We start from the raw sequence: 27,414 nt of genomic DNA on the forward strand, positions 1-27,414 counted from the left end.
CAGTGACAAGAAAACAGCAGGCAGATGGTAGGTGCTGAGTTCCTTTCCACACACGGGCTGCAGCATGAGGGCTTTGGAGGAGGGAAACAACATCCCCAGCTGCCCTGGTGCAGGACTAATGAAGGGCTAATTGCAGCCCTGACTGGGATCAAGGCGGGGGGGGGGAATGAGCAACAGCTGCTATAAAAATCACCACCTCAGCAGTATGAGGGGGAAGTTGGGGGTTGCAAAGGCAGATTGAGGGAGGAGGCCAGCAGATGCAGTGACCTCTCATCTGAAATGTGGTGGTCTGTGGCCTCCTATTCTCTCGCCCAGAGTGCTTTATTTGAGCTGGCTGTTGCAAGAAGAAGATACCTTTCTGATATGAATCTAAACCTCTTATGACCTTGAGATTTAGGAACCCTTGTTATGGAGTAGCCAGGTAAGGAAAAGAATAACTGGAGAATATTATTGTTAACCTTGGGCCTGAGTTGATTCTTAAAATAGTGCTTGCTATTAAACTATTCCTGATTTATGTTTATTTACTGGAAATACCTCATTTAAGCTGAAAGATAGTTTGTCTTTCTTTCCTTTTCTCTGGCAAAGGAGAGATGCTTTATCTTATGTTGGCTGACACTGACCTGTCTGCAGGGTTTTCTTCCCTTACAGCCTCCCACCCCTGCTTGGTTTTCTTGAACCGATGTGGTATGGCTGTGTCACCAGCCTTCAGAGGTGACTGATGGGTTTGTGGAACAAAATGGCTTTCAGGTTTAGAAATAGCTGTTTTTTCAGGGGTGGGTGGAAAAAAACTGCTTTGGGATGGGTGAATAGTGTTATGTCAATACAGATCACAAGGAACCAGTGTGAGGCTGATTGTTCTTCCTGCTCAGACTGAAATTACACTGCCAGCCCATAAAAAGCAGGAGCTCAAAATATATGGTATTAGGTAAAACTGCCTGAGTACTTAGTAAATAGCTATACATGTAATGCTTGAGTTTCTCAGCGTTGCTTAAACAAAGGTGTGAATGTCTCTGAAGAGTGTAAAATGCAAAAGAACACTTAGTCTTGAACAAGTACACAAACCATAAAGCTTGTCTTACGTGATAGTGCGGTGAGAATGCAGCTTAAAGACAGCTCTCCTGTCTGTATTTTAATGCTTGTTTTCATATACGCTATAGCAAAGCATTGCCTATGGTCAGGCCCTCAAACAGTGGCAGTGAGGTTAAGATTTGTTAGAGTTTCACTGAAGACTTTTTTTTTTTCAGATGGGGGGGAATTCCTGTAAAAGGAGACTGGGCTGCACTACTGTGTTTTTGCCACAAGAGTGTGTAAAATTGCTTAAGGGGTGGACTAAGTTTGGGGGTGTAGTACGCAGCTCTAATCAGATCAGATTTTTTCCTCCCATGTGGCATACCCTTTGAACAGCAGCATGGAAGAGAAGAGCTGCTAGTCCATCTGCTAGTGGCTGTGTTGGAGTATAGCCCATGCCAGTCAGTATTCTGTTATGAATCTACCAGTTTCGGAACTGTTTAGTTGGCTGAAGGTTCCTCAAGTCCCAGGCAGACTTTCTGGAAGCCAGAGGTGGAGAAATTCCTCTGCGTGCATAATAACCCAGGGGGCTGGACACTCAGCTGTGATACAGGGAACTCCTATTTCTAGTTCCTGGTGGTTGAAAGTCTGACTAACTGCCTCCTACTTGTCTTCCTTTCTGAAGGTTAGTGGGGCAGTTATTGGTGACAGAAGGGGATGGTTCCCAGTTCTGGTGCAGAATAGAGAAATTCCTCAGTAAGAAAGTTTCACAGGAGAAAAACTCCTACTTCCTTCTGGGTTCTAATGGATTTTGAAAGTCTTTGAGTGAAATGTGTGTTAGCTGTTCCAATGAATGGCTTCTTGTAGGTGGTGTAACTGCCAATGCACTCTTGTTTCTTTTTGGAAACGGTGATGTAGCTTTGTGTGAACTAAATGCAGCTAGCTTGATGTGTGGGTTCTTCTTTAGGCAGTCTCCAGCCCTTTGAGCTACAAAGGGTAAAATTGCTAGCGCTGGTCTGATGTAGAGTCAGGCTAGTTAATATACTGTGCAGCATGTATTGATCATGATGCCAGCCAAAGCATTAAACTTCCTTGTATCTTCTTTGATATGCAAATAGCTCTCTGCAATATTCCACACGCAATGCCTTGAAATCTCTAGAAGGAGATGTAATAGAGAAATGATAAGCTGTCTGCTTTAAGGATATCTGTAAATATCCTCATCATTTTATATTGCCCCTTAAAAATAATAATTGCCAGTGATTCAAAAGGCAAGGCAGTTCTGAGAAGAGGGATGAAGTAATAATCCCTGGGGAAAGTTGAGAATAAAGGACTGTAGCAGTGTGCAAAATAATAGGGAAAGCAGAAGATGCAAAGTCACTAAGAGGTCTCTAATGTGTCATTTCACTACACTGTACAATGGGGAACTGTAGAGAGTTGGCAAAACTTCTTCATTTGGGCTGTAGCTCCTTCTCAAGACTGTGCAAGTAGAGAGGTTAAGCAATGCCTGGAGGAGCAGACCTTACCCAAGTAGCTGAGATCTGTAACTGTTTTCCAGTTCTGCTGTAGACCTGTTTCTCATGTCTTTTGCTGTATAGTAAATCTGGCCTCTTACTGTCATGTTGCCCTTTCCCCTTGGCATATAACTCATCTTGCTAAAATTTGTATTTTAGCCTGGATTTTGTAGGAGGAGACAGTGAATATTAGTACCTGGGCTCTGTTTTCAGGGGGCATGGGACATTTGGTTGCAAAGATACAATAGTAATGTTTGAAATAAATCACAGTCATGAGGGGTACTCTGTCCACCATGGTCATGGTCTGAGAAAAGCTCTCAGAGATCACTGCTGTAAATCAAAGCAAGAACAGTATTGTAAATGTAGGAGTGTACTAACGGGTAAAGTCTCCTAGCTAAAATGATACCAATGGGGCTGAAAGAACTGTGGACTGAAAGGAAGCAGTGAGAGACTGGGTAGAGGACGGGGGCAGAGAGATGCCTGGAACCTCAAAAGAGCTGAGAGGCAGACCTGACATGGGAGATAGCCCAAGCAGAGGGAACGAGGCACAGATGTTGCAGCTTGGGCATTCAAGAATGCAACCATCCTGTGTTAGATGACAGATTCATCTCCACGCTCCCTGGACCAGAGGTGATGTCTTTACATTTAGTAACTCTGGATGGATTCTTCTTTCACAAGCTTGCTTGGTTGCTTTGTGAAACTCATCCGAGCCACCGTAGCTTAGTCTACTTAGTGTACCTGCCTAGTTCCATCTTCTGTGTTGCAAGGATACTCAACATGCGTTAGATTTAGTTATATCCACGCATTGCAAAATCACATTGTTCCAGTCTATGGATGGGGCTCCTGAAAGCTGCTTGGCCATGTGAGTGTGACATTGTACCTGGCGTAAATTAGCCCTGTCTTTTAGCTCAATAAATAGCTTTTGCAGTGCACCACAGTGTTGTAACTCTAATGCTTGCAGCTTCTTTTCAGCTAGCTCAAGGCTCTCCTCCTTATACTGCTTTTTGCAGTGTAGACAGACTTGTACATCTTGCTGTTAACTCGGAAGAAAAGGTCAGTGTTGTGGCCCAAGTAGTGTGCTTTTCAACAGGAAAAGCTGCATGTACAGAAAAAGCCTTATGTCATTGAACCTAATCAATAGAGGGAAGACAGCAAAATCTGTGTCCCTAAGGCATTACCACCACCTCCTTCCCTGGGGGAGACATGGTTTTCTGCCAGAACAAGTTCAATGTGCTTTCACTAGCTTGTGGTTTGTTTGTACTGAAGAATTGTAAGCAGATGCTACGTGTTCTTAAGGGTTTGAACTGCCACCTTGTGTTCCAATTACAGAGCTCTGTTCAAAACACTATGCTTTTTTTTCTTTTGTTTTAAGAGTGAGAGGAAAGTGCAGAAAGAAGTAGCTATTCGAGGATACTCAGAACAGCCATGGCAAAAAATTAATACTTCTGTGGTTCAGGCTGCTAAGCTAGGTCATCCTTTGCTATTTGCAGCATACATGTATGTAAAGTGAAAGTCATAATATGCTGCTGAGCAAATTCTTCTGTTTAGTTTGTGTTTTCATTTGTGTGGGTTAGACACACTTGGACACTAGGAAAATATTGAGTTGTTTGCAAGCTCATACAGTTTCTGAGTAAGCATTAGCATGTGTTGACACTTTCTGGAGTTGCTTCAAATTGCCTGAATATGACCAGTGAACATAGAGTCTTGCAGGCCAGCTCTGTAGCTTTCTCAGAATAATGATGTTGCACAAGTATCTAGCTAGTAGAGTTTATGGAGAGGAAAAAAATGTAGTAGAAAAATGCTTACTTTGACTCTTTCTGCAAACATACATCCTGATAGTTTCCCACCCTCTACGTGTCAACTAAATACTACTGTAACTATGTTTGTTGCACCATGAGTGGTGGATATGCTTCTTTAAGTATTCCTCATGTTGTGAATTCTGCAGCTCTACTCTGTTCTACCTTGAGCTGATTGTGGCCCTTTGGCTCTAGCTGTGCTGAAGCTTAAATCTGGCAGTGGCAAGGCTCCTGACTGCAGGGTGCAGGCAGTGGCTTTCTCATTCTGTTCAAATTGGTAGCTGCTGATGGCTGGTTGTGTGTGAAGAGCAGCTGGTGGGATTGGGACGATGGACAGCTTTTAAAGCATTTCTCTTTGTGGGAGGCACAGTGCAGCATGGATTAGATGTCTCCATGATGTAATGGAGCTCACTGCTCTGGTTTTCAGTTGGTGTTGCAATGCAACTTAAAGCAGCAGAGTTCTGTGTGCTTAATGCGTGACACTATGGTCATCTCAGTGTGACCATCATGAGGTTCCCACTCATAAGCCAGCCTTGTTGGTTTGTTCATCCGCTTGCAGACACAGCCTGATCTGTGTTCTCTGAAATTCTGAAGTCAACTTCTTTGGGTTTTTTTTTCCTCTCCTCTTTCAGGTAACTTTTTTTATAAACAAGATGAAGCTACTTGCAGCCATCCATTTCTATTGATAGCCTGGGGAACAAACATGCAAAAATCAACCCGTGCTGGTTTTGGCACAGTCTTCTGGGGAGTGGGAATCTCACACAACTCCTACAGTGGGGTTGCCATGATCCACTCGGAACAAACAACTATTGCTACTCTGTCTCTAATTCAACCACTAACGTGAATGATGGTAACCCTAAATAGTTCTGCTAGCTTATGCTTTAAAGACTTTGAATTTGTACCCCTCTTATCATATTTGACACCACCATCAAATTCCTTCTCTGGTAATGTTAGACGAAGTGTTGTAAGTGAATCCCCTATTGTTCTAGTATTTAAGAACATCTTGCATAGTCTCTGAGATCTGCAGGCGAGGAGAGGTTGTTGGCCTCTTGTCATATCCCACAGCAGTTTCTTCGCTGAAGCACTACTGAGATTCACAGAATCATCCTAAGTCCCCTTACCATGCAGAGAACTAGTTTTCTTCAAGGTATAGCTTGTTCCGCACGTACCGTGAACACTTTTCCTACCAACCCCTTCTTTGGCAGCATGGGTATCACTGGCATGCCACAGGAGTACAGACTGCAGAACCTACAGAAATACAATAGTCAGCCTCGTTTTCTAACCCCAAATGTATCCTCAAATAGATTTGTTTTAACTTTTTCTACTGCTGGCACTTTCTCCAAACTGGAAGTGCCAAGATGGATGTGTACATAAGCTGACCTCTTCCACTTTTTTCATAAACCACTGCAGGGAAGAGATTCTAAGTGATTGTACCACCAATCAGAAAACTAAATGCCTTTGCAGAGCTGGCTGCAAGCCCAACATTAGGAAGCTTTGACAGGTAGTGTCAGCCACCCCCTCTAATTTTGGGGGAGAATGCTTTTGTTTTAATCCTGCCAGGCACCTTTTTTAATAAATTGCTCTTTCCCTTCCTTCTGATCTTAACTGATGAAGGAGAAAGAACTGTTTGAAGGTAAAAGCTATTAATCCTTCAAGGGGAAAAAGTCTGCTTCATCCACTTTGAAATGGCTCTGTTTTCTATGTATCAGCCAGCATGGCTGAACCAGGGGAGTTGGACAATCAGCTCTGAGTAAGAGGAAGGTGTGGAATAGGTTGTTCTCCTGTGTGGAGGCATGGGTTACTCATGATCCTCTTACAGAGACTGCACTGTGAACTGCTAATCCAGTCCTTCAGAGACTAAGCCTTAGAGTAGCCTTAGTCTTTACTTCTAGAGTACAGGATGTGCCTTTTGGGCAGCCGTTCCTCATCTCCTTTGAGGAAAATGGGTAGAGGCCCCATCCTGCACAAACCTCCTGCTCAGTCTCTCGGTTACCACAAAAGGTTGCCAGTAATACACAATTAGGAGAAGATTTTTGGTTACTGGTGACTAAAATGGGTTGTTTTGGAGGCTTTAGTCTTGAGGGAAACTCAGTCCAGGAATATATTGTTAAAATTTTTTTGTGATCTGTTCTGTGACACATGCTGCCACCATTATCCGGCTGTGAACAAGCTCAAGGACTTCTTCAAGGCATAGAATTAGGCTGTTAGATCAATGCTTAAGTTCTGTTTTGCACACCTGGTGTTATTGTCCTCCTTGTGCTGGAGAGTCGCAATAACTTATTAAACAGGCTGTTTATTTCTCTGAATTGTACATGGTGTGAGGTGCCTTAAAGATGCATTTTGTAGGCTCTGGTTTTTTTTATTTCTAAGGCTTTTAATGTGACAGTTGATGAATTTCTGCCTTGTACTGCTGCTGTAGGTGGCTGCAGAGGCTGTTCTAGTAAAACTTGTGAGTACCTCAACATAAGAACGTTCTGGTTTCCCACTGTCACAAGCTACCTAGCTACAAAGATAATGAATGCTTCATTTTGCTCAGGTAAACTCTCAGCCATGCTGCCTGCACTCTACCCGCTACAGAGTAACACTGTAACAACTTTAGAAGTTACATTTGCATATCACATCGGCTCTAATTAAAGTAGCTGTGTTTAGTACTTGCCTTGCACTCAAGGTGTCCTTGCTGTTTAAGTTTAGAGGCTTAAGTATCTTCCCTGGTGCAACTGAGGGTCTGAGCCTTGTAGACTTGCTGCAGGTGATAGTGCAGTAACTATCATCTTAATTTGAGTAACTGACTCAACTGCTTTTGGAAAATGCTGACAGCACGCTGGTTTTGTTTTGTAAATCCAAGTGATGTTTTATTAACTGAGTTACACTGTTGAGGCACTCCCATTTTAAATTCTTCAGGAGCCAGAAGTGATTATGTGAACTTTTGAAACTACAGTTTATGAATTTGAGTAAGTATGGCCCAAGCATGGGGAAAGAGTTTGCACCGCAACCGGCGGTTCACTTGGATTGTTGACCCATGGATTCCTGATTGAGAAGACTGGGAATCTGCAGATATAGGGCGACTGGTCACATTTGGTCTTTCTGTGTATTAGACAAGGCCAGACCCACCACACCTAAATGTTATCTCTGTTTTCATCATTCCTGCCATTGGTCTGACACTCCTGTTTCAAAGATCTGTCAAAGGCAGATCAATGTTAAGGGTAACTGCAGATTTCCCAGGAGATGTACCGGCAAGAGCTGCAATAGAAGGGCTTGCAGCAGCATCAGAGCTGTGTTGGTAATGTGAATCTCAGTGATTTGTTGATATATGCGGCTTAAAATATCTTCCTGGAGGCTTCCCCATAACTTACTTCCCACTAGGCTTATATTGTTCCTAGGTTCAGTAGAATTTCATGGAGCTGAAGAGACAATTTTCTCTGAGAAAACGGAAGTGGCTGTTGCTGAAGCCTTTTGAGACAATGGAACAGATTTCTGTTTGAACTGGTATTTGAGAACAGAGACAAGATTTCTTTGGACACACACCCTACTAGCAAAGTGTTTTGTTTGGGTTTTTTAGCCTTACAGTAGGCAGGCCGCTGAAGATTCATAGTTACTTTGCTTTAACCTGTGGGTGCTCAAGAAAGGCACTTTGCAGGCTATTGTAATGTTAGTGGCTCCATAATTCTTAGCATCTGATGCACTAGTTTACTGCCTGTAAAACTCGAAGTCTATCTCATTCATGTGCAGGTCTGCCTCCTCCAGCATACTGGGGGGGGTGGTATGGGGTGGGGGGGATGTGCCTGGAGATCTTCAATGTAAAGGAATTAGGCTTAAGGTATCTGCAACTTTCTTCTATATTCTGGCTGTACTTGTCTTGTGTGAATTTTTTCCTTTTCAGCCTATACTTCCCTTTCAGCCTGTATCCATTATGTCATAGCATCAGTCTCAGCTGCAGTATTGATTTAATTCAAGGAGATTAATTTGGGCTCTGCAGTATTACGAGCTGATAAGCTTCTTATAGATGGAACAATCTCTTAACAAGCTTTCCATCAAATACCTGATAAAGAGGAAGGAAAGCCTGTTGGGTGATACAGCGAAATAATAGCTGGATCTATTTGGGCACCCTTTCATAAAATGATGAACTTGCCCATGACCAGCCCTGTACAGCACCATTCCTGGCTCATCTCGGGGAGTGTGGGACTGACTAGGGTTAGACCTCTGTGAGCTGAGGCCTCTTCAGAACAAGGGAAGTAGGTGTTTAGACTTAAAACAACAGATCATAGAATTGGATATTGGCCTTACTGCTCAGTTTCTTTTTTCTGTAAAAGGGGATTAGGAGAGGGGAATGAAAACTATGAATGCTCCATTGACTGGCCGGAGCAGCTGGGGATGCTGCTGGGCAGGGTGTAGGAGACTGGTAAATCCTGATGAAGAGCTCTGGGCTTGTAAGGCTTGAGTGAAGCCTTAGATATTTGTTTTGTTTTTATTATCCTGAATGCATGGAATTTTTTCCACTTCTGTTTAGCTAGTCCAGAGTCTCCTCTCTGCCTATACAACTGAGATTAAAGAAATTGTTGTTAAGGGCTATTTGCATTTGATTTAGCAAAACAAGGAGTTATTGGAGGATGAAAAGCCAGCTGCTTTTTTGATAATATGCATCATCTTATTAAATCATTCTTTGTAATGATCTGCATTTGTTGTGTCATGTTTTTATGCAGGACTTTTTCTGTTGATGAGGTTTCTATCTGAGAGCTGGTGGTCATATATCAAAATCCTTTTCTATTTCATTTGTAGTTGTTTGAGGTTCTGCATACACAAGCAACGTTATTTTTATTGCTGTTGTTGCATGTCAGTTAAATGGAAATTGTTTTCCCAAAGGGACAGTCTGTAGATGCTGGGGAGCTAAAGTGCGTGAGGAAAAATCGCTGAAGTCATTTTACAAATCGCTTGCATCCTGTTTTTAGAAGGCTCCAATTTAAATTTCAGTAAAGGATAGCTTATACTTACTGATCTTCGTATATACACTTAATCCGAGATTATGTTGTATTCAGATTAAAAAAAAGAAAAATCAAGATTTTAATGCATTATTGTATACTGGCTACAATGATTGAAAACTGTGTCTTTACCCTGATTCATTTTAAACATGAAGCAGGTAATAGCAGATTAAAAGCACTCATTTAGCCCTTTTGGGGAGGGGGAAGATTGCTTGCAAGAAAGAGAGTGATTATTAAGCCTGGCTCAAGGGAAGATGCAGTGAAAGGGAAACACAGAAGCAAGTTTGTAGGGTCAGAGAAACACAAGGAAACAAAACTGAAGATAATAAAAGGAGACCAACAAAGGGAAAGAGAAGATATTCTTCTGAATTAGCAGGTACCGTGAAGAGAAAATGTGTTACAAAAGGAAACCCTCCTTTGCTTTTATTATTCATTAATAATTGTTTTGGTGTTTTTAAGGCTGGAGCTTGAAATTCCCAAACAGGCTTTAAAGTTTGTGCTTTTCGAAGTACGTAGCAATTGCATCTGGAGGAGTAATGCTGCACTGTAATTCCATAGAAAAATGGATTGATCTTGGTGTTGTCAAAGTCCTATGAATGTAGGCAGAGAAGACAGTATTTCTTTCACAGTAGTTCTAGGGTTGGCTGGTTTGTTTGTTATCTAAGCTATAATTTGGAGTAACACATTGAGAGGATTGGTTTTTTTATTTTACTTAGTGCAAAATATTTACAGTTAAATGAAGGGAGATAACACTAAGGTTTTGATTGTTTTTCTTTTTTTTTCTTTTCTGAGAACACATCGGCCAGATCGTTACAGTATACTGACAAGTAGTTGTGCTGCTGGACGACAGCTTCGGGTGCTTAAGCAGCCGAGGTGGGCCCTCTAGTGCTGGGTGAGGTGAGGGTGTTCTGGTCTTGTAAAGAATCACTGCAGATAGAGCTGGCATTTCAAGTCCCAAGTGTCACTGTGTGAAGTTCATTAGTCTCAAGCAGTGTAAGACTTGCAAGGCATCTTTTTCCACACCAGGAGTGCCGCAAAATGCAAATAATCTTTTAAAAAAGAATCGGAAAAAGTCCTAGATGTCCTTGGCTTTATTAAAACTCTTGAGTTCTTCAGGCTCTTCTCTTTTAACTGCATGTAGCAGTATCCCCAAGCAGCATTACTCCCTCTTAAATGCAAGCTTAATAGCATTATGATTTCCAAAAAGAACAACAATTCTGTTAGGAGATCTTTGTATAGAAGACTGATTCTATAATTATGAGTGAAAATGGCAAATTTTTGGTTTTATGACACTGGAGAAACTAAAGTACACTTGGCTGCAGTGTGCTGAAGTTTGTTTACTTATTTTTAAAAGGATTCAACAGCAAGTTTAACAATATGTGCCCTAGGGTAGAGTGAAAGGGTTTTTTTTTTCTTGTTTTGTTTTTTAATCTAATGCTAGATTTTAGAGTTGTTTTGTCTGACATCTATTCTTAAGGCTTGGTAGCTGTGATAGGCCATGTTTTTCATGTGGGACCTACTGTTGTGCACTCATGCTACAAGTTGCGGTTTTCAATGGGCAGTCCGTGTGCTACTTGCATGATTTGTAGATAACGAAATACAGTGAAATGATGACTGCTATCTTGCAAGGCTTTCCAATGCCTCTCATCCTTATTTTGTTCAACTTCAGAGCCTGAGATACAGCTAATCTTCATGCAGCTTTTTTTGTTGTTGCTTGACTGCCCTTCTGGACCCCTTTGGAATAAGTTTTGCTTGATTTATTTGGCAAATAAAATATCACTGTGAATGTGTGAGCGTAGCATTTTGTGTTCACCACTTAAGGGCACTGGTACAGTGCCTGTTATTTTTCTCCTCTATGCTTTTAAAAGCTTTTTTGGTGAAGTTACTACTTCCATTTTCTTCCATGAGTGGACTACAGACGTTCCTATAAACAAGTCTCTCTTTTAACCAAAGAAAATCCTAGGGATTCACCCAAAATGGGGGGAACACAGCTGGACTGTCTGGCAACAATAAATAAAGGCAAGTGCTTTGAATAGAAGGGCTGCAATACTCGCTGCGTGGAGTGCCTCCTTGTACCTTCTTTTCCTTCTTTCTCCGTTTGAAAAAGGTTCATTTGCACCTTCTCTCTTTCTTCCTCCCCCTCTAATTTCTTGAGGTTACCACCACCAGGGAATAGCAGCAAAGGGGATAAGGTAAAAGGGCAGGAATTTTGAGAGTTTCTGGCTCTGACTTCAGCACCTGGGAAGGAGAAGAAAGAGGCTGGACTCTGTCCCTATCTCTCTTCCGTGCAGAAGCATGTACAATGTTGTATGGAGAGAGGGTTCCTGGGGCTGCGAGCTGGATGTGTGCTTTGTTACTTCCTGCTCCCATCCCGGTGACTTAACAAGGTTTTGCTGTCTGTTGACTTTGACACAATTAATTACTGTGTCTCTAGAACGCTGGACTCATTTTCAGGGAAGAGCTTGTTTTGCTCAGTCTAATTCATCGCTTGTCAGTAGTGCACTAGATAGAAGAGGCCTTATAACAAACTCAAGTTTGTTTCTGCAGTGACTCAGCTGAAATCAGTAATTGTATCTGGGGGAAGAACTTTCTTTTGCAGATGCAGAGTATCTCTGGTATTGGAAGAGCTTCTTTGTCTTGCACCTCCACAGATATTTTCTATGTAACACTGCGAGCTGCTGCCCTTCAGTGTTGAAATACCTCAGCCATGTGCCCAGAAGCCTTTGCTGAAAGGGCATGATTTGTCTTGGACTTAACGTTCTACCAATCATACGGGTTTAAAAACAAGCAATGTCAACAGTTGTGAACAAAACTCCATAGACCTTTGAAGGCAAAGGCAGTGTTGGACTGTCTCTGTTTTACACGAACAGTTAAAATGGTCCTCATGAGCAAAAGCATGAAACTGAGGAGATGAGAAACTTGCTGCTGCTGCTTAGTTTTGAGGTTTTTTTCCTGAGCTGCTACTTGCATGTAGGGGAAAAAAGGGCTGTCAAGGATTGTTAGAGGAGGCAATGCCAAATAAGTCAGCAATGTGGAGCTGAGTGGGTGGCTAGTTGCTTTCCATCCAGTGCTGATGGGCCTTGACAGCTCATATAGTCTTAGGTAAACAAACCTGACAATTAAAATGTGCTCATTGATCTAGTTGAAAGAAATGCAGTGTAGGTTTTCTGAAGTTTAAGTTTTCTGAAGTCTGAAACAACAGTTTCCTTACATGATTTCTTTTCCTGGAAGTGGGTCTGTGCCCCCCCCTTTCTAAACAAGAGAGGCTAAAGCAGTAATTATGAGGCAGAGAATTCTTACTTGCCTGACAACCTGGTTAATGGGCCCGTTCTTCTTACTTCAGGATTGATTTTTTGTTTTTCCTCTTGCCTAAGTATGCACTCATTTTTAAGGTGTAGGTGTGACTACAGATCCTAACTGAGCAGCATTGTCTTGACAGTTCAACCGGTTGAACAGTTGGGAAAGGAGAAAGGGGAGAGTTACTTTGTGAATGGTGCCTAAAATTGGGCATAATGTACAGTTTTCAACTGACCAGGAGAAGACGAGTTTATGGTATGGAATATCAGCAGCCTTCAGGGGAGATGAAAGATTCCTTGTACCTGCTTGCACTTTACAGCTGAAAACTGAGAAGGTAAAGCAAGGCATGGCAAAATGCAGTACGTACCACTTGAGTAGTTTGGGAACAGGGCTGAGCACAGAGACCAGGTCACCCAGTAACTGTAACATCTCATACAAATGGTTCCCTGAGGCTTTAAAAGATGGTTCTTCAAGTATATACTGTAGCTACTGAAGATGAATTGCAGTCAGTAAAAATACCTGGGTTTTGGTGACTTGACCTTCCCCAGAATGAAACCCAGAATCTCAAAGTAGATTTCTACTTGCGTCTTCTCAGTAGACCTTGGAGATATAAGCAGTTCAAGCAGTATTAACCAAACAAAAAAACCCCAATGTGTCAAGGGTGGGAAGTAGGAATTTGAAAATGGGGGGGACAAGAAAGCCAGTGGAAGGGATTCAAAGACCAGTGTAACTAGAAGTAAAAAAAAAAAAGTCAGTATGCGGTTTTTTTTGTTAATTAAGGGAGGGAAATGGTTATTTAGAAGCTGAGTGGAGAACTAACTGGATTGGGATTCTGTGGCGGGGATGGAAAGTTGAAATGTAGAGTGAAACGTAAGGGATGAGGAAGATTCAGAGACAATGGTGTATATTGTATCTGGGTTTATCATGAAGAGGGAATAGAGCTGTTAGCAGGTGAGGCAAGGCATTAGTGTTGGTCATACTGAGTCAAAAGCTGTGAGGCAGGGGAAAAAAGGCTGAAAATAGAGGTGGCCACATCAGGATGGAAGTGGGGGAAATTGTGTTTAGACAGAACTATTTGTATAGAATTTACCTGCTGCAGTCTCTATAGGAACTACTTTTAACACGTTACAGATGAGAAACAAATTGCACTGTGTGATCTAAACGAGTGGGTTTAATTTCTGTTTTTGCTACCATGGGCAGGTATTAGGGGGAACGTATGAAGCCATTTTAGAATTTGGAAGCATAGATATCTGGGAGAATTGCCCTTGCTAGTCTGCAGAGATCCTCACTGTGTGTCTCTGTGGCATGGCCTGGAGAAGAGGGAGGTAACTACTGAGCCCTGCACAACCTGTGAAGCGGGGAGGTTGTTGAAGATGTGAGCTATGTCAGAAAGGGATCTTTGTCGCCTTTCATCGGGAAGGTGAATGCTAATCAAGGATCACATAAAGCTATGTTTCTAGCTATTCTTGCTCTTGAAGCCAAGCTCACTCTATTCAGTGCCAGTATCTTGCACCTTTTGGAAGTAGCAAAAATTAGGAAGGGGAGATGCATGGCAAATGGGAAAAAGAAATTAAGTTTTCTTGCAGTTTGTTTGCCATCAGAGTAACTATTGTTCCTGTGTCCATGGGGATGGGAACATCCCTACAGTCGTCTTTGTATAAAATTGAGCAATTGATCACACGCTGAATTTGGTCAGACTATTTTCTAGTGCCTGTACCCACTAAACTTGCCTGCTAAACATGGGTACATGAATTACACACATGGACAGCGTGGTGTTGATGGGGTTGATATGTATGTTATAGCTACTTTGTGCTATGTAAGTTTTTCTGTTGGAACTTGGCTAGTTTGCACAGCTGACTGATAAGTGCTAATTTGTGTATAAGTGAAATGTATATCTGCTTTGAAAATACAGGTTTTAAAAACCACACGAAAAATTATAGAGTACCTGACACTATTTTTTTTCTGTGGGCTGGTTTAGAAAACCCAGTTTGCAGTAGAAAAGCAGCTGTTATATATATAGCTACAAAATTCACTAATATGCAGTGAACCTTCTTTCTAACTTGGGAGTTCATGCATATGGATTAGATGGTGGCAGATGACTTCGTGTGCTAGCTCTTCTTCTCTGCCTCATTATTTGCAAATTGCAGCAGCTCATGTCACTTGCAGATTCAAGAGTCAGGGTAGCTTTTGTGCAACAAAATTGCTGGCCCCTTATTTCTTCCCTGTCTCTTTGCTACTCGTTAGGTTTTAGGTAGCTTGACTTTTCATCCATGAAGCAGTAATTTAATTTTAAGCACTGCATATGTATTTTCATCTTACTGACAATTTGCAACATGCTAATTTAGAGTGGAGCCTTTTCCCCCCACTTCTGTTTTCAAGGACCCTGGAGGTCGATTAAACTGTGTTTGTATCTGTATGAATGCAGCTACTTCATTAGCAAGAAGTGTTTAGAATACAATGTGAAAGGTCAAGTATACAAGGCTTTCCTGATAGCGTTTCAGGAAGGATGGGGTTTATTTGGAGGGGGAGAGAGAGAAAGGGATGGAACTGAAAAAGGAGTCTTTAAATGCTGAGTGTACAACCACAGCTGTAGAACATTCCTGTAGAACAAGAACGTGTTGGATAGGTAGGCTGCTCTTATAATACAACTGTACAAGTAGTTACTGCAATGCATTAAATCTACAGGCCAGATTACTGTTTTCTGTCAGAAGGTATGCTCACCAAACAAGCTACATAAGTCGAGGTCATCTGTACAGGTGGTCCTAACAATTGGTTACTTAGAGGAGGAGTTTTTCTACCTGCAAAAGCACTTCCCTGACACAAGAGGCATTATCTGTTGTGATCTGAGGGAGGTCAAAGAGAATAAAAAACAATCAAAATAAAATTAATATGGTGCATATCTATAGAGCCTTATTTAAGATGGTCAGAATGCGGTATAAGTTAAGTCTGGGACAAAGGTGCTGCTTCAAGTACTGGTTGGGAATTTTCTGGTAGGGAAGAACAACAACAATTTTTCTTCAAATTCTTTGTAACTCAAAAATCTGATTGAGTTCAAGTCACTTCTGGATGCAAGTAACACCTTCTAATGCTTTTGACAAAAAAACCAAACCCCAAACAAAACCCCAAACCCAAGTGTTCAAGACTTCTGTAGCTTGGGACTCCTGCCACGCTATTTGGAAGAAAGAGTTTCAGTCCTTGCTCCGCTTGCTTCAGGATTAAAACATATGGGGGGGGGAAACAGTCTTGGTGATTATGCTGAAGGCTATTCTGATTCCCTCAGACTTTAACTAGAATTTCCATCTTGATTATGAGAGGAGTGTTCACTGGAATTTGATAGTTTTTGAGGAAAGCTTTGTTTTGGGTGAAAGAACATCAGGAAAACCCCAAAAGTGCTTTTTGGCTTTACTTTGAGTGTGCTGAGAATACCAGGCCTTGGCTTTCTGCTATCACTGTACTCCATTGAGTTGACCCTCGTGTCTAGCAAAAATACGTTTACTCTGCGGAGCTTCACTGAAGGAGAAACTGAGTGTTGACAGGCTGCAGGACAGGCAGGAAGCCACCGGGTGGCAGATGAGACTAAACTACGCAACAGCTCAGCGAGTGGCATTGCTTGGTCTTGTGCTCACAACAGGTACAGGGAAAGAGATCAGACAAAATGTACCCGAGCTCCTTGCTGATAACTTCTAGTGGATTTGTCAGGAACTGGAAAAGCAGAGAGGAGGGGAAAGATTACTGTAGACCTAGTAATAGACCAAAGTATTCTGTGGTCCAGCTTGAATGGCTACACTAGAATTGCATTGAGAGTGAACATAATCTAATGCACAGTTATGGGGCGGGTTTTGAATAACATCTGTGTCCAAAAGCAGCATATGCTTTTAACCTTTGTCCTTTCTTTCTATTTGCTTCTTATCCAAAAGGTGAATTATTGGCTACTTTAAAGAAGGTGAAATGGGAAAAAGATCTCTGATTATTTTCCCTTCTCTGGTGTACTGAAAGCTTAAATATTGGTATTTTTCTTCAATAAGGTAGTAGCATATTCCTATTTTCTTGTGGTGTGTGTGAGGTGTCTCATACTCGGAACTCTACTGCCTCTCCCTTCACTGTTAATCTGTGACAAGGTTATGTTGGCACTTCAGGATTATAGCTTTAAAAAAAGTGAAAAAATAAATGTTGCAAGTTGCAGTGGTATTTCCTCCGATGGAACAGCTCTGCATTCACCTCATGCTTGGTTTGCTAGATTGGTTTCAATTAGGTTTTCCTTAATCTATAGTCAGTGATATTTGTGCTGCAGTTGACTCTGCAGTTTGTTACTTGAGGTCTCTGCATCGGTCTAGTGCCGGCAAATTCCCACCTAGCAGCTCAGTTGCCAACCACGAAGCAGGGAGATGCGGTGTGTGGCTGCAGCCCTGCGGGGGACCTGGACAAGGGTCCCACGTTGGTGGAGGAGCAGTGTTGTTTCCTCTCCTGCTCTCTGGGTGCTGTGGGGTGGGCTGGACCACCCAGCATACCACTCTTGAGTTGTGTTAAAGATGCCCCTTTAACTTACAATGAAGCTCTTCAGCACATCCTCTGTGAACGTTTACCTGTTAGTATAAAAAAACCCCAGAGCAGCAACTGGTAGGTGAGCAGCAGACAGCTTGTTGTAATGTCAATAATAAAGTCCAGTTATTCTCTTCCTAGTATCAATGAATAATCTAATTTCCTGCTATATTGAGGAATACTGTTAATTGGCTAAACCTGAAGTAGGGGGACTATGTGGCTGGTTAACAGCAGCTGCCTGGAGACTTGAGGCTTTGCAGGTTTGGCAGGAATAACACCTCTTTTTAAGACCACACAGATTCCTAGATGATAGCATACAGAAATCAAATAGCAGGGGAAACATAGGCAGCAGTAGTCACTGAAAAAGGAGGGTGTTACAAAAGAATTGTTTGCTTTGTGTTTTGAAACTCTTTCTGGTGTAAACTTCTTTTCTAAAGCAAGCAAGTGGGGGACAGTGTCAATGAGCCTATGTTCTCCTTTGCAGATAGTGCGTGGGACATGCATACGTTCTTGTTCTAGAAATGTAATTTATGGCTGAGACTGTTCTCTGATTCATAAAGAGCATGGAAATCATTCACCTAGGGCTTGAATGCTCTGCCATGGGAGTCCTTTCATGTTTAGAGTAAAGCTTATCTGCCATGTGCTAACCCTTCTTCTCTCCGTGCTGCAAATTGAAGTAATTAGCAAACAAAAGCCAGCTTGTAGACTTTCCATTGAAGCTGCAAAAGTACAAACAGACAAAGAAGCATCAAGGCACTTTTTCTTATTTAAACATTACAAATGTCATTGATCATTTTACAGAGTTAATCTTGGAAGGTTAAAAAAAAAATCTAATAGCAGAAAGAGTGAAAGGGTAGGCAGTGAAAAACTATTAGGGTGAATGTTAACGCAAGTACTCTGGTTGTCACTGGTAGTGATTCGAGCAAACAAGACACTTTGCTGCAGCTTGACTGAAGACTATTTCTATAATACAGAGAAATGAAGTGTGTAGCATAGTAAATGGACTCTGAAGAGCCATTTCATGGAAGCCATTTTCGTTTGTATCATAGCCCATCATTAAACAAAGTGTGGCTGCCCCTTCCTGTGCTTTTGCGCTGGCACTTTGCATTCTTTGCTGTGAGCTACAACAATGTGGGGTTCCTGTTGGAAGAGGAGACTTTCCAGGAAGGTGTAGATGCTAAAGAAAGCAAAGGGTTGCTTCTTTGCTTATGCAGAGTTTTGCTTGAAATAGCCCAGAAAACAGATTGTGGCTGCTCCTCCAGTGATGATTTAGGTTCAAATTTGTCTGGGAGAACAACTTGGTGACTGTTTGATTTTTCCCATTAGGAGCTGAGAGGTTTGTGGATGACTTCTTGTGGTAGATCAAAATCTGACAGGTTGTTTAAAGGTACTTCTCTTTAGTGACTTGTTTTGCTTGCTTTACTGCATTATGGACATCCGTACCGCTGTCTTTCATTTTCTGTAATTTTTTACTTATTTTCTTTTAGTGCCTCTTGTTCCTGGTTGGATTTAAAGGCTGTGATGCTCAGCCATGCTGAGCTCCCGCATCACGTTACAAAGAGCGGATACTGCAAAACTTCTGGGCTTCCTTTCTACCAGGAGCTGACTAGATGTTGAAGTGCCTTAAATGAGTTAGAGCTGCACTATCTCTGTGTTGGTCAGAGCAGGTTGTAGGAAACAGTCCAAGTGAACAGGGTGTGCTAACCCATGTGCTGTTACACCCCTCTTTTGAATTCTCCTGTGTTGTGCTGTAGAGATGGATCTGTTTGTGAAGGCCCTGTTATTTGGCTCATGACAGGCTGACTCACACGCCCCACAAGCTAGGATAAATGGCAAGATTCACAAATGTAAATCAATCGCCAGTGGGCCTAAAGATTGGGTTTCTCTCAAGATAGTGCGTGTTGCCATTTCCTTCAGTGCAAACAGTGCTGATTAAGCTCTGAAAAACTGAGTGTGGAAAGAATACAGTACTGGTGCTTTCTGCATGAATAAAACATGTTTTTATGCAACAACTGTTTTTATGCCTGAGCTGGAATTGAACTTGTTTTTTCAGGTCAGACTCTTACAAATGTCACAAAGACGGAAATTTGTGCACAATTTGTATATAACTACGTAAATAACCTAATTACCAGTCCAGATTTTCCCACTTTCTTTTGGCATAAAGGCAGCTATGAAATACAACTATTTTTCAGTGAATAAAAGTTCCTATTATATTTGTACTTGATGTTAAATGAGTCATGCAGTCAAGCAGTGGATAAAAGTTTGAGAGAAGGAGGCAAAACTATTTCTCCACAGTGTCATCCCTATCTTTATTGTATGAGTCATGACACAAAAAACCCCCATGAAACTGACTCCAGCTCTGCAGCAGGGGTTCTTCATCGGGAATAAAGATGTAGAAAACAATCCTACCCCACCGAGTTACAATCCAAATATTGCTGTGAGTGTAAACGTTTTAAAATCATCCTTTCCTGAGCTGCAGCTCAAACAATCTGTGCTCTAGCAATGATTTTTCAAACTCACCTCTGCTGATGAAATTTGCAGGATTTTGGATCTACCCGACCTCTTGTTCAATGATGTTTTGTTGTGGTTTTTTGGTTACTGAGTTGTTACTATTTGATGGGGAGATACTGAGAAGAAAGTGTTGAGACTAAAAACAAAACTGAAAGCCAAAATATTCTTCAGGTAGTTTAAACTGCCTTGTCTCCCTCTTAAGGATTGCCTCAGAAACAGGGTACTTTCTTGCTTCTCTAATCCTTACAGCTGATCGGCAAAGGCTGCAGTGTTTCAGAGGCCAGGATGCATCAGGACAATAAGAATTTGTGGAGGTTAAGAAGGGTTAGAACGATGAACTTGGCTGTGAGGAAAAGGAAGACATAATTAAAGCTGTTAACAGGCAAAGTGGAAATAAAATTCCAATAAGATCACAGTTTGAGAAGGGAAAAGGAAACAATGGCAAAAAAGTCCTTTCTGAAATGCTCAAGGTAGCTTCATTTGACAGGGAAGCTCCCTTTAGAATTGTACCTGAGGTGTCTCAGCGGTAGCTGGTCTGATCTTGCAGGGAGACTGTTCAGTTCATCTTCTGACCCTACTGTCCATTCTCCCATCAGATCTCCTGAGGCTATTTGCGGGGAAACGGTGTCTTCCTGTGTGCTACAGGCTCTCAACTCATCATTTTCCCCTCTTCCCTACACACCTTGTGGATACCCTTGCCCCAGTGTATTGCAGTGTGCTGCAAGAACGGCTCTGCTTTGCAGCCCTGGAAGTGGAATGCCATTCCTGCCACCTGGTCCCAGCTCACCCTTGGTCCCAAAGAGAAATGCAAGAGGAAATCTGTTCTTGTGTTCCTGTTTTTTAGCCTAGTAAATGTGATGTCCATACTTGAATTTCATGAAGGAAAACTGCACTAGTCCCACTTGCACTACCAGCTCCGAGGTATTTGTTTCTCTTTCTTTCTCTCTGTATCGTTCAGCTATTAAGGAGGTGTGAGGACGTCCTTAAAACAAAATTTCACACTAGGTGGAGTGTTAACAGAATGGTGGTCCTGTTTTGGGATGCATATTTCCTGACATACCCAGATGTTCTCTGAAATTCTGGTGTAGGTTCAGATCTCCTTCTCCCTGGTGTTTCTCATGACCCAAAGCTTAATTAGGATGTTTGTTTTAGCATCTAAATTTTTAGAAGTGTTAATTTCCCTTGGGCATGGTTTGTTGAAGCCATCTCCTGTCTAGATGGTAAACAGAAGCGTTAATGAAGTGTTAATGATTGCTCTAGTATTTAACTTGGTGATAAACAAATAGCTCATTTTGAAATAAATGCCTTTCCCTGGAGCAGAATGTGTGAGGGTGGGAAGGCTTGGGAAGGGGGTAAAAGGATTGTATGCAGCCCCTACTCTATAGATGTTCATCTTGCAGGACAGCTTTTTTATACTTACAATGCTTGATGCTACATGTTGCAGATACATGTAGTCTGCATATGCATGTTTGAGTAATGTCTGTAACTCATTACTGGCTTGTACGAAATACTGTCACAAGGAGAGCTAACTTCTCTGAGTTGATGGCGGGTTTGTGTTGCTGAGGTGGAATTTGGGGGATATTATGATAGCACGACGACACACGAATGGGAAATGAGGGTAAAAACATAGTCTGGATTACCAAAATGAGGTTGTTTCAGAAAACACTGCCACCTCTTATGTTTGAATTAAATTCACATTTGTCTGGATGTCACTTAGATTTGTAGTGCCACCTGAGAAAGGAACTATAGGGGGTTATTACAATGGTGTAATAACATCATTGTTATACGGGGGGGGGGGGGGGGGGGGGGGGGGCGGGGCAGGACACGGAAGGACAGAAAGAACCAGGGAAGAGAAAACTATCCAGAATTTTCTACTGTTGATTGTTAGTTTTTAAGAAATGTACTTCTGTAGGAGATACTACAAGAAGACAGACTGTACAAATTAAATCTGTTAGTGACAAAGTTAAACCAAAAAGTGTCATTGCGGAGAAGTACAGAAAAGTCACACAAGGGGTCTTGGATTGCTCTGAAGCCTTGAAAACAAACCTCTGCCTAGTCCAGGACCATGAATTTAGCAGCATATAATACAGCTCCTTCTCGGGGCAAATACTGTTGGGTTGGTTTTTTTTTTTTTTCAAAACTCTGGGCATAGTTAAAGAGGAGTGAAAGCAGCTTTAATGCCTTTGCAAACAGCGATGAAGCTGGTCCTCCACTGAATACAAACAGCAACCAGTTCAGAGATGACTCATGGGAATGGAGGAGATTGTCTAATTTGGGGTCTGAAAGAGCATGTGGAAGCTGGCAGATGGGTTTGAGTGACTGGGGAAGTGAGGAGACGTGGCCTCCACTGCTTCTTTTGAGGGGAAGGATAAATTTTCTATAAACATAATAACAAGTGTTGGGCCTCAGGGACTCTGTAGGACCTTTCCAATGGCATGATTTTATTCTATTGCTTTTTGTGACATGGTGCCCTCTTTGGAACAAAATCTCTGTGTGAGTTGTTTACTGCACCTGGCAAACTTGTATACAAATCTCATCACATCAGGCAAAAGCACCACTGAATCGGAGACCATGAGTGAGTCCTGCATGGACTGGGAACGGCCTACTTTTAAAAAGCTCTGAGCTAATGTACAGCCAAGTTAATCAAATACTATGATGGCAAATACATAAACATTTTACAGGTTGGGGGGAAAAAACTGGCAATTGCATATGGGCACAAAGCTTCGAAGGGGTGAGGGACAGTGTATTTCAAACAAGGTGCACTAACAGAATGGCAGGTGGGATGATTTAAACTCTTGCTGCTTTTCTTCCTAAGAGCGTTTTCCCTGAAATGTATTGCTCTGAGTACTTGGATGCATTAGGTGATTTGCAGGTGTGGTGGCCTGTGTCTGGATGTCTAAAGTCAGAATTTTTTTAGAGGGTCATCTCGCCTTTCTTTTCAGCATGGCCGGACAAGGTGTAATGATGTGAATGGTCTTTCTGCATTGTTTCTTGAAGTCTACTTTTGGTAAAATATTTTAAATAACACAAAATGTCTCATGGTTTAATATGCGACAATGAACAGCTCTTCAAAAAGCTGCTCGTTTCTAAAGATAGATAACGTGTCTAAAACTCACGTAGAGTTTCAGCCTTGGCACGTATGGAGATTATGCAACATCAGAAGGTAAATGAGTTGAAGATTTCCGTACATACTTGCAAGCTGGTGAGCAACAATTTGCTTAGAGGTGCTGGTTTTCCATCAGAGAGCAATAGAGCAGAAATACAGAATGGGTAAATGTTTGCAGGAGGAAGGTAAACTTGTTTGTGACGAGTGCTTATCATGAGCTGGGTGATGAGGGCAGCTAGCATATGTCATAGAAAATATTATTTCTGTTCTCTCTGCGGTTTGTGTACGTATCTTAGCTAAGTGCATCAGAGCCTTGATTCAGATACAATAACTCTGCCTCACATTGCTTCATGCTGGAAAAATAGACCGTTTCCAATGAACTAGAATAAACAGATGCAGTTGCAAATAGCTAGCAGATGTTAGAAGCAAGTGAGCAGGAATCAGCTTGAGGGGCCTGTCTGGGGGGAGCCAGCTCTCCCTGGAATTAGGAGACAGGGAAGGAGCTGAGGAGGTTTTCCCGGAAGAGATGGCAGACAATGCTGGAATGACACTTTTAGCTTAGGGGAACAAAGGCCCATTAAATTCCAGAAATATCTTCTATTGCCCCCCCCTCCTTTTTTTTTTTTTTTTTTTTTTTTGAGTCCAAGCATCTTGTGCTTGTTGTTTGGCAGCCCAGGTGAGACTGCTGTCTTGGATATATATTTAGGGCATGAGAATGGCCAATAATTATTATTCTTACTAGACAACTTGTGGAGACTATTAAAAAGAAAGTAGTGGCTTTTCTGTTATCTCTTTGCAGAACTGGAGTGAATGGGAGATGATAAATAGGAACAGGGCCGTGTGAAAGACAGTGGCAAGAGACACATAATTAGTCCCAACTTCTGTCTTTGCAGCTCTGAAAGAGCTGATTGCTCCCACCCACCAGTTTTGCAGAAGTTTTAAGCACTCTCTGTAAAGGGGTGGGCTACTGGATTAAAAGCTGAAAATTACTGTTGTGGGCAAGGTGCTTCCGATGATGCAGGTTACATGGTTTGTTATTTTATATAAAGTTTTACCCATGAAGCATTAAGAAACTTGGTAATTTACAGAAATCTATTTTCAATCTGCTTGTGAGACCATGCTGTGCTGTTGTGCTGCTGTTTCTTGGAAACAAGATGTTATGGAGAATCGTTACTCTTCTTTAAAAAAAAAAAAAGAACAAAATGCAGACCTCTGATGTTAATTAGGAAAATCTGACTGTGTAAAGTGGAAGTGCAGAATGGACTTTAAAGCAGGTAGTTTGCCTCTGCTATTAAATACAGATGGAGTGGGTGGAAAAGGCATTGAAAAGGAGAAGGTGGCTTAGAGCATGGGAGTTGTAACTCCCCACTGATTACAACAGAAATAGCACAATAGCTGGGGTTGGAAGGCACATGTATAGATTATCTAGTCCAACCCTGTGGTGAGTTGACCCTGACTGGATGCCAGGTGCCCACCAAAGCTGCTGTATCGCTCCCCCTCCTCAACTGGACAGGGGAGAGAAAAATATAACGAAAGGCTCGTGGGTCGACATAAGGACAGGGAGAGATCACTCAGCAACTACCATCACGGGCAAAACAGACTCGACTTGGGGGGAAAAAAAATCAATTTAACTTATTACCGGTGAAATCAGAGTAGGATAATGAGAAAAAAACAAATCTTAAAAACACCTTCCCCCCACCCCTCCCTTCTTCCCGGGCTTAACTTTGCTCTTGAGTTCTCTACCTCCTCCCCACTAGCGGCACAGGGGGATGGGGAATGGGGGTTGTGGTCAGTTCATCACACGTCGTTTCTGCCACTCCTTCCTCCTCAGGGGGAGGACTCTTCATGCTCTTCCCCTGTTCCAGTGTGGGGTCCCTCCCACGGGAGACAGTCCTCCACGAGCATCTCCAAAGTGAGTCCTTCCCACAGGCTACAGTTCTTCACGAACTGCTCCAGCGTGGGTCCCTTCCACGGGGTGCAGTCCTTCAGGAACAGACTGCTCCAGCGTGGGTCCCCCGCGGGGTCCCAAGTCCTGCCAGCAAACCTGCTCCAGCGTGGGCTCCTCTCTCCGGGGGTCCGCAGGTCCTGCCAGGAGCCTGCTCCAGCATGGGCTTCCCACGGGGTCACAGCCTCCTTTGGCCGCAATTGCTGTTGTGCAGTAACTTTTTCCCCCTTCTTAAATATGTTATCACAGAGGCGCTACAACTGTCACTGATTGGCTCTGCCTTGGCCAGCAGCAGGTCTGACTTGGAGCTGGCTGGCATTGCTTCTGTTGGACATAGGAGAAGCTTCTAGCAGCTTCTCACAAAGCCATCCCTGTAGCCCCCCTGCTACCAAAACCTTGCCACGCAAACCCAATAGAAACCCCCTCCTTCCAAGCAAGGTGAATTAGAGGTTTTTCAGGGCTGTGTCCAGTTGGGTATTGTCTATCTCTACGGGTGGAGATTTGACAGCCTCACTGGGCAACCTGTTCCAGTGTTCTGTCACCCTGAAAGCTTTTTTACTGTTTCCTGTTTAATACAGAATTTCCTGTGTTTCAGTTTGTGGCCGTCTGGTCCTGTCACTGGGCACCGCTGAGAAGAGTCTGGCTCCCTCTTGACTAACAATGCTGTCTGCCCTCCCGTCCTGTTTTTATATACACACTGATCCCCCTGAGCTGCCTTTTCTCCAGGCTGAACAAGCCCAGCTTTCTCAGCCTCTCCTCATGTGTCTGCTCCGAGCCCCTCACTTTTGTAGCCATCTGCTGGCCTCACTCCAGTATGTCCATGTCTCTCAGAATTAGACCTGGCACTGAAGATGTGTTTCACCAGTGCTGAACAGAGGGGAAGGATCATCTCCCTTGACTGCCTGGTGAGTCTAAAGAGAAATATATGCGATGATATAGGGTGGGTGAAGTGTCTCCAAGCCACCAGATTCCAGCCCCAACTTGGAGGAGCATGGTGCCTGAACGCTTCTTGGATCTCTGTGCAAATATGAATGTCAGGTGAAATGGATGTGATTTTGCAGCTCCCAAAAAGGTGCATCCTCTCCAGAAAGAGGTACTGTTTAGGGTATTTAATTTCATCAAGTTTTCTTACAGTCTGTGCTGACCTCCTCCCGAGTGTCCTGGCTCTTGTGAAGCACCTGGCTTTCCATGCACATTGTGTAGGAATGGAACCTAACTGAGGGCTGAGTGCCTCTCTTTTGGGGCTTAGGCATGCCTGCACCCCTGTAGGGGCAGGGACTCATCTTCGTTTCCCACCTTGAAAGAAGTGCAGTAGCCCTTCTATATATCGCTGCATTATTTTGAAGGTATGCTCATTAAATGAGCTCAGAGGAGAGAATCATGGCCATCATGTAAGTGTGTATTAGATGGGATAAAGGCTCAAAGAGTATGAAACATCAAGCAGCCCTTGCTGGGGCTGAGAATCTTCTAGTGAGTGAGCACTCTTATAAACGGTAGCATGGTATTTGACTGGAGGTTAGTTATTGTAAATAGAGAGGGAAAGAGAGGCTGATGATCAATATTATGCTTGCCATCAGTTAAAAGCAGTCAGCAGAAATAGAGGAGAGTACTATCTAATGGCAGCCTTACTTTATTTTTAAAATAGAAGTGTTAAGTCTAGAGAGTACACTGATGGTGTTATATTTTTATTAATGAGAAGGCGGGGAAATTATTCCTGCAGCAGGATCTAACATGAGCCTAGCTTCAGCACTGGTGTTTCATTTACGGCCAAAAAGCCGTTGTATGTCTCCGGAGTAATTGAAGTGACACTACTGGTCCTTAACACTGGAAAGAAAAATCCTGCGCAGCTCTCTGGGGGAGAACATATTAATGGTTTGGCATTAAATCTATAATGAGTCTAGTCCAGCTGCCCTGCTTGGACTTGTTGTTTTGGCTGATGTTAAGCTATTTAGCAGGGGTTTTACTATCACTTTATTGTAGTTGACTTTACAAATTCCTGATCCCATGCTATTTAATGCTGTCTATAACATAGCTTGATCCAATATGATCTGTGAAGTCCAGATGACTTTCATGAGATTGCCCCTACTCTCTTAAAAGCAGAGCGTAGTTTCCAGAGCAAAATTAAAAAGAACTAGATCTCTTCTAGGAGTTATACTTCTTGGCATGACTGGTTACTAGTAGATGGGGACTTTACGAGCTCTTAAGAATGTAGAGGTTGGGTCTGCCATACTGTCTGCATCCCACTGTAAATACTGTCCCTTGTGGGGTGGTAAGGAAAGGCATGGGGGTGGGAGATGCTACCGCTTCCTCTGAGTCACTGTTGTAAGGCCCATGCAACCTTTCTGACAGAGCTATTTCCTTCACTTAGGAGCAGACCTCTGCTCCACTTCCCTACCACCAGTCTAGGACAGAAGACATCCCTGCTATAATTGGTAATAGAGCATTTTTTTTTGAGTGGAGCTTTCCTATTGCATTTACAATTTGAGCACAAAATTGTTTTCTTCCAGAGCTCTTACTTTCTGTAACTAGCTTTGCAGGCTGCAGTGAAGCGGTATTTTGTAAAAGGGTAACATCTTTGTTTGGGGGATGATAGCAGTTTTGTGCACTTAGCTTTGCAACAACATAGAGAACTTGTCTCTAGTACGTGAGTGGGAAAGCAAACCATATACAAAATAGCTAATCCTGTTCACTGTCCTGCACTCTCTTTTCCCAGTGTTCCTGAAGG

General features: G+C 42.5%; 1 long non-coding RNA gene across 1 annotated transcript in view; it reads left to right on the forward strand.

Moving 5' to 3' along the window:
- The first annotated feature begins 278 nt into the window (after positions 1–278).
- The window catches only part of LOC127014219 (uncharacterized), an 81,509-nt gene continuing 54,373 nt past the window's right edge, over positions 279–27,414 (forward strand). The window contains exon 1 of the long non-coding RNA XR_007766162.1: positions 279–421. This is a non-coding gene — a long non-coding RNA (uncharacterized LOC127014219). The remainder of the gene's footprint in view (positions 422–27,414) is intronic.

The sequence above is a fragment of the Gymnogyps californianus genome, chromosome 3 (assembly GCF_018139145.2).
Source record: "Gymnogyps californianus isolate 813 chromosome 3, ASM1813914v2, whole genome shotgun sequence".
Classification (NCBI taxonomy): Eukaryota; Metazoa; Chordata; class Aves; order Accipitriformes; family Cathartidae; genus Gymnogyps; species Gymnogyps californianus.